Here is an 8,364-nt window from a genome sequence, read left to right as displayed (position 1 = left end):
ACTTTCTTTTCCTAGGGTTTTTTTTGTCTGTATCATAAGACATAATTTCACTTTTCTCTATATTGTGGTTAGCAGAAAGAGGGAAATATCTCAGATATGTAATACTGTTATTAGATGTTACCTACAAACAGGGGTTTGCATTAGTTTGATGTGCTGATAATAGCATTTGTTCGAATTTTTTTTTTCTCCTAAGAAAGACATGGTCAGAAAGAACTTCTTTTTCATAAATGGGATGTGAGGGTGCATGTTGTATATCATTTAATAAGGAAGGAGAAGATGAAAGGTCATGTACAAGTTTTACCTCATTTGAAAGGTAAGCTTGAACTGCTTAAGGTTTGGTAAAAAAAAACCTACCAGAACGAGAGCTTTTTCTCTGGCCCATTCCCAGGATTTTCTGAAGGGCTCCCTTGTCTTTCTCATCCCTTGTCTGAGTGTGGGGTCACTTCCCCTTGGCTGGAGGGCTCATGGAGAGCCTGTCACATGAGGCAGGAATGTTCCTCTGCCATCCAGCTTTAGTACTCAGAGGGTCTTGTGGCCTTTATCCCTCAGCTGCAAAGGGGCCAGGGAACAACTGAAAAATAACTTTTTTTAAACTGTAATAACATTTTTTTAAAACTGTAAAATGTTTGCCAACACACTTGTGTCATTGTGTGATTAGAACGCTGAGCTTCGTGTTGCATGTACACCTCCCTGGTGATAAGAAATGAGTTGGGTGCTGGTAACTGGCTGGCTGATTGGTATATGAGAGCATTGCTTAGCAGCTCCTACCTACAGATGCTGGATTTTTGCCTTTTGTTTGGATGCAAATACACTTGAAATACTGAGGAGAACCACTGTGAAATTTTGTTTCGAGGGCTTGCCTCAGTTGCTGTCTTCAGCCTGCGCCTCAGGGTGAAGGAAGAAGTGGGACAGTGAGAGACTGTGCTCTGACACCCTGTGTCAGATGGGTGCTCAGAGGAGAGGCAAGCACTGAGAGCCCATCAGGGCAAAGCAGCCCTCCAGCCCCTGCCCTGAGCGGGACCCTTCTCTCCTCTGCCCCCAGCACCTGGCTGTGCACTCAGCCTGGCCTCTCCCACAGGCATGGGAGTCACTCCACTCAGAGGGATGGTGTTCACTTTCCCAGCAGGTGGACGAACTTGAATGTCTGGTTCTGCCCTGGTTCACACAGTCTGTTCACTAAAGAGATCAAAGCAGATTTATTTCTGGCACAGGACTTGATACAGATGCCTGTGGCGTGTGTAAGCTGGGCATGGATGGACTCTCTGACCATCTCAATAACCCCAGATCCACCAAGGGGTCAACACCGCCCAACATATTTTTTGGGAAAATAACCCTTCTTTTATCTAGCAGACCAACTTCCTCTACCAATTAGTTTGTAATGATCAAAGACATCAAATTCTCTTAAATATTTTTTATTATTGAGGTTTTATGGCTTAAGTACTCACAGAATTTCAGGCATCCATGTGAAATAGTTGTGAAACAAGATGACCAACTAATTCATTTAATGTTATGCCATAAAGCATGGCTTGAACCAGCTTTGAGCTTCAGCTGTGTCTAGCTGTAGTTATAACCAAGTGGTGAATCACTACCCCTTGGTCACTGACCCTTTCGGTGTTGCTTGGGATCTGTGACTAAATAAAAAAATGGTTTGTCAAAGCTAGAAATTTCCTGTTGCTTGGTCCTAACTCATTGTAGTTAATTATCTGTGTACCTACCATTCTAATGTTCAAATAGTTTTATGTGTTCATTTTTCTTACTTTCCCAAGAATTTTTGCCAGCTTTTGAAGAGGCTGGTTAGTTTACAGCCTAGCCCCCACAGCTCTCTACCACATCACAAGCTCTGTCATGTGTCAGGGTGACTGGCACTGAGTCATACTTTTTTACTGTACCTGTACTGTATTTTCTCTTCTATAATCAACTTTACTCATATTCTTTACTGCCTTTTTTTTTTTTTTATTCAAGTAATAATTCACATGCTAGTGGGATTTTGTTTGAGCCTGTTTCTAGAAGAGTAGCTCTTACTGAAGTTTGTGTATACTTTGCATTGTAAAGATCAGTTTAGATTTGAGGTGGTTTTTTTTTTTTGCAATAGCTGACATCAATAATCAGCAAGCAGTGTGCTTCTTAAAATCCCTTGTGAGAAGCTGAGTAGGATGCCAGCACTATTTGCAGTAGTTCACCAGAAATAAAAGCTATGTTAGAGCTCTCATGATAAAGCCATTGTTCTCTCCTTTGCCTCATGATTTTATCTGGCAACCCCCCTTTGACAGGGGCTGATTTCACATCTCAGAGGGTCCACAGACAAATGTCTGTTGTGGTAAAGATGCTGCAGAGTGCTGCAGGACTTGCAGAGTAGCCAGGGTCCCCAGCACCACCATCTCAGGATTTCCACCTGTGTCTGAACACTCACTGTGTATTCAGCATTCAGGCCTCCATTGGGCATCCAGACTCCTTTGAAAAAAAGGTAAGAAAGTCAGAGAAAGGGCTCCTCTCAAACCAGGAGAACTCATATTGGTTGTTACAGCTAGGAAGTGAATATTAAAAGAAAGAACTAGAGTTTATGTATGTGTCATCCTCCTCTTCCTTTGGGGTCTGAAGTGTGACCCTTTTCTGGGGGCTTATTCTAAAATACGACATCTTTGAATGGCCCTGCTTCGAGCAGCATTTGTACCAAGTGTCTTTCTGAGATCACTTCTGGCCTAAATAATTCCTGCCTAGGGTGAACTGGGTGGAGAGACGTAGAACAGCATTGCCCTGTTTCCAGTGACTTGTGATTAAAGCAGCAGCATGTGAGAGACCCAAGTTCACATTCCTGTCCCGCCTGTTTCACAAAAACACGAGTCCCTCTGTTCTACTCCTCAAGCGGCTATCCTGACAAACAGGTTAATAGGTACTTTGGAGAGCTCAGGTCTCCTTCCAGTTTCTTTGTCTGGAGGAGCTTACCTTGAGAAAGAGACAACTGGATGTTGGCTCCGTAGGTAACTGCAATTCCCTGCAGATGCAAAAGACTAGGTCAATAAATGTGGAGTTATTCATGAAGTGTACACAGGGAAGAATATAAAACAGCTTTCCAGTTAGTATGCTTACCTGAATCAGACAGCTGGGTTGAGGGGGACCTGAATGTGGTTCTCTGGCTTCACTGCACTGCAAGTAGATGCTTGTGTATTTGCTTCTAAAGCTTCCTAGCTCTTTGGGGAATATCCCTATATATGCTGTAAACTGCATACCAATGTAAAAAACATTTTATCTGGCAACCCCCCTTTGACAGTAGTCAGCCCAGTACCGAGGTATAGCTGCAATCCCTGAATGAAGCTAAAAGGTGCCCTCCTTTTTGCTGGCAAATCTCACCCTTGGCATGACCACCATGAGATCCAGGAGGCTTTCTGCCTGTTTTTATTTTGTTTTGGTTTGGTTTTTTTCAAGAAAGAACATCTGACTTACAATATCAGGAGACTTCCTTCTATAAATACTGCAGTTATGGACAAAAATGTATTTTACAACCAGTGCTAAACATTATCTTTTCTTTACCTGCTGGGTAAATACTAGAATCTGAGTTTCTAGAAATGTATGTTGCAATAGGTGAGAGCATATGCCCACAAGATGGTAAGATTGATCCAAATAATTCAACATAAAACTCTAAACTTCTAGACATATACATACATAAAATTCCATTGATGTAATGGGTTTTCTACTGCAGAGGAAAATTTTTGATTTGAATTTTTTTCTCCTCTGGTTTGTAGGAGTAAAATATTTCAGTATGCATTAAGAAGTATGCACTTTAATGGTAAATCATTTGACTAGTTTATATGAAATGTAAAACCAGTATTTCCAGGCATTTCATTAGAATAAAAAGAACTCTTCTGCAAGAACAATTTCAGCCCTCAGCTCAACTCACATGCTTAGCTAGATTAATATGATTGGAATTGAAATAAGTGAGTCTGGATCAAGTCCAAGTCAAAATTAGACTGCAGTGAAGTCAAAGGTAATTTTCCACTTGATCTTGGTAGACACAGGGTATTAGAACCAAGAAAGGTGCTGAAAACCTGGTATTTCTGTTAATAGTGCTGTGCTGAGGATATGCCTGCTTCAGATTTTACCACCTATTTTCTGTGCAGGGCACAGGGAAGGTACAAGCAGCAGGCTGGGAGAAAACCCAGGATTTAAGGGCCAAAACTGTGAGGCAGCATCCTCTTAATAGGCTGGTTAGGGAATTCAAGATTCTAGAGCCAAACTGGCTGTTCTAGGAATACACTGTTAAATACCTGATCACTCTTCTGATGAAACAACCTAGGAATTTCTATACAAGAGCACATCCAGTGGCATAATTTCCCTTACTGTGAAGAGAACCTGTGAGGTCCTTCTAGATAATTGGGTTGCTGGGCTTTTTCACACTAATTAAACAGAAAATGTTTTGATGTGAAGTCAGTCACTCTCCCTGGCACATTGCCATGTGGAATGGTGCAGGGGCAGACACACTCACAGCTCTCTTCACTGGCTACAGCATACAGAAATTGGTAGGAAAAAGACTCAGTGGAAAATGGCCTGTTCTGTGGAGATATAGGTAATAGCAACATTAGACCAATGAAACTCAACAGCGTGATTTTTATGTGCAGCTGTAATTATTTTCCACTAAAGGAGGTGCGGGAGAAGTACAAAGCCCGCGATTCCCATTGCTAGCAGCCTGCCTAGCAGAACGCCTGCCTCCTCCTCACTGCCTCTCACAGACACACATCAAACAATTGCATTAGCACTTCTGCTGCCTTTCTTCTCCCACCCTCTTTTTTCACACTATTTAAGAGCCAAAGCAGAGTGGTGTTGATAGTTGAGCCTAACAGTGAGTTGTGTTTAAACACAGCTTATCCTATCAATGATAATTCAGAAATTTCTGCATGCATTTTGAAGGCAAGTTTAAGTAATTTTTAAAGATGCATTTCTCCATTCACAAACAGTAAATAATTTGTTCTGTTCAGTGCTTCTGAAAGTGTGCCTTTGTGGGAAAGCTTGCTGTGAAAAGTTAGAATGGGATGAAATTCTGCCTCTAATCACAGAGATGGGCTCTATGTGTTTGTGGGTTTACAATATGTCAAGTTCTTAAAGACATTTAAAAATAATTTTTACCTTTTCTAGGAATAAAAGACCAACATTACAGAAGAACAAATTTTAATGCTTGATCTTTATTGCCACATTTACTACTATGGGAGCAGTTTTAAGGGATGGCAGTTCCGTAACTCTAGGTGCTTTCTGCAGACAACTGCTTTTCTTTTCTTTCCTTTCCTTGACATGTTTTCAACAGTTTTTGGATCAGGCCCCAAATATATGTAATTAGCTTTTTATAAAAGCTATTAGAGTGTAATCGTCCTCCCATCTGGATTTTATGTTCTGGCTATTAATGCTACAGATACTTTAAAATATGCAGCTACAAGCTCTGCTCTGATCCTATTAGCTAAGGCCTAAATTGCATTTTATTTTCAAAGAGGCATGGAGAAATTCCTGGGATTTTAAAAATGTACTCACCTTACACAGGGGATGTGTTATATTATCTATAACTGTGGTTATAGATAATTCACCCAGTGTTATGACTCCAGTCCTCCTCCTTCTAAAATTACTAGGACCTTTGCCATCAAGTTCGGCATATACAAGTTTGTGCTCTTCACATATGTATGACCAAAATACATGCACAGTTGCTTTTAGCTTCCCTAGCAAGCTTTCTCTCTGGGTCAGTGTATCTTCTACAAGCATTCAAGTGTGGTGGTCTTACATAATCAGATGATGATCATAATTTCAAAATAAAACCTGTCGGCATAATTTGGTATTTTGAGCGGCCCCATTTTTGCTAGAGGAAATACAGACTCAAAAGAAAGTGTAGTCTTGAAAAGAACATTCATTTCCAATGGAATATATGTGGAAGTCTGTGGGAGTTAGTATCCAGTTTCTGGTATTTTAATAGGATTTAGGTCCCTAGCTCCTATATGATCTCCAACATCTCTAACTTACTTATTCTGCAAGATTTGCAATGAAGACCAGAATCCTGCTGGGCTAAACCACAGACCCAGTTACAATTTCTGCCTGAAAGAATCCTCTATATATTACTACAAACACAGGATCCGGTCAAAGCACAGAAACCACAGGTCTGTGTAAAAATGTCCTATACCTACATTACAGAAAAAAAAATTGTCCTTCTATAGTGTTGGTTTTTTTAATAATCATTTAATCAATAGAGTTATCTAATACAATTTTTTTTCAAAGATTAATTCAGTATCTTGGAATTAACTAAAGAACATATGAGTCCTCAGTTTCATGGCAGGTATACAAATGTTTATTGAAGAGAGAAGCATTTAGGGGCATAAATCCATGCTGCTTGTTGAGGCATAACTTACTGTTGCCCTTGGGAGCGAAAAACACACTGCACTTCTGTGTGTGTGTGTGAATGAGCAGATATTTAATATACTGGCACGTTTTACTTGCTGCAACACTCAGGTTTTCATTTTCCATTTTTATTTAATGTCAGCTCCAGCGGCACTAAGATGTCTATGGTCTACGTACAGATGTGTTAAAGTAATCTGGGAAGCTGAACACTAAATAGAGCTAGTAAAAAAATCTCTGTGTTTATTTCATAACTATTCTCTACATGTGTCTCAGAAGGATCCTATGTCTTGTCTGTATATGGTTCAAAGATTGTCATAGTAAATATAAAAGTATAGCCTGGGAAGAGTAAATAGGGACATGAAAGTCAGAAAATGTTGTGATGAGTGAATTATTGTCACTATATATTAGTGAAATAAGTTTTGTGTTTTAAATAGTTTTTCTTAATAATTTGCTTGTGAAGGGCATCTATTTGGTAATGCTTGGGCACTACAGAACTCCACCAATTTCTGGTACCTTTCTACACACATCCTCTATGCTTCTGCATTTGCTAAAGCCTTTGCAGTCCACACTACTGAAAATGTGTCTGTTTAATGGCAGTTATCACATTTATATGACTATAAATAGCATAAATTAGGAAATTACCCAAGGTGATTACCCATTAATAGACCTTTCTGGTGTCCTCCTTCAAGTCATTTAAACTGATCACCAACTGAACAGAAACTTCCACAGGAGAAGTGCAGTAGTGAATTGGTGCTTTTTGCTGAACACCAGACTTGTCCTGTTAACATAGATCCTTTTTTCCTGATGTATGTTTCCTAGGAAGGGATATGTGCATTAGGGACCTAAGCCAAAATACAAGCCTGTTCAAATATTCAGTGCATGAGGCAACACTCAGCATTTCTATAACTGGGGAAATGTGCTGATTTTTTTCTCATACTCATTATGGTAGAGCTATACATCATGGATGTTTGGGATGTTCATAAAAATAGTACTGCGTAATAATAGAGTATGCAATAGAGTAATAAATATTCTTTAGTATGTAAGACAAAGCCTAATAAATCCATTAAGCAGACTAGATTTGCAGTCCCTAGCAACAGACCTTGCACTTAAATCAAATCACAACATGCATTTGTCTGTCTTTGATAGAGATTTGGAAACAGACTTTAAAATGAGATGTCTGAATAAAGAAATTTCCCTTGCTTTCAAAAATACTAAGTATGAAGCTAGGTATAATAGAAATGAATGTGGAAATGGAGGCATCTTAGCATGTCTTTGTGTCTCAGTTTGATTACACATTGTGAGGCCTGGTGGCTCTATGCCTTCTCTCCTTGAGCCTTGTGATCACACCACCCAGTGCAGTGGCTGATGAAGCAAACCTGTCCCTGCTGTAATAGAAACCTGAAGTGAAATGCAAGGCACTTACCTCTTTTAGACCTTGGTGCCAATTTGGAAATTTCTATGCAAATGCTGCTCTGTAAAAATGCAATCTCATATTTACATACACCTGCCTGAGACTGCATCATGAGTGGCAGCAAAAAGTAAGGGTGGTGTGGTGGAAGGGTAACGAGATCAGGATGAGAAAGTGGTGGGTTTTTTGTTTGTTTGTTTGTTTTTTGGTGTGTTTTTTGGTTTGGTTTGGTTTGGTTTGGGTTTTTTTGTGTGTGTGTGTGTGTTGTTTTGTTTGTTTGTTTGTATGTGGGGGGTTTTTTTGTTTGTTTGTTTTTTGCTTGTTTGTTTTTCTTTAACCCCAGTTCAGCAAAGGACTGCCAATGCAATACTCTCCCATAAGCTCATTCTCTAGCTGCAGCCTCAGACAGGGCACATGAATGTGCACCTTGATTATTCAGGCACACCATAGTGCAATAGTTCATAAATAATCTGCCTGCTGGATAAAAAAATTCAAAGTTTTGGTTAAGTCCAAAATGCTTTAATTTTAACTTGGGCATATCTATATCATTGTATTACCATTTGAGGTCTGCCACAGGTTGGTTTGTGTGG

Source organism: Prinia subflava, chromosome Z, assembly GCF_021018805.1.
Source record: "Prinia subflava isolate CZ2003 ecotype Zambia chromosome Z, Cam_Psub_1.2, whole genome shotgun sequence".
Taxonomy (NCBI): Eukaryota; Metazoa; Chordata; class Aves; order Passeriformes; family Cisticolidae; genus Prinia; species Prinia subflava.
The sequence above is the reverse complement of the archived record's forward strand: the minus strand, read 5'-3'. Positions refer to the sequence as shown.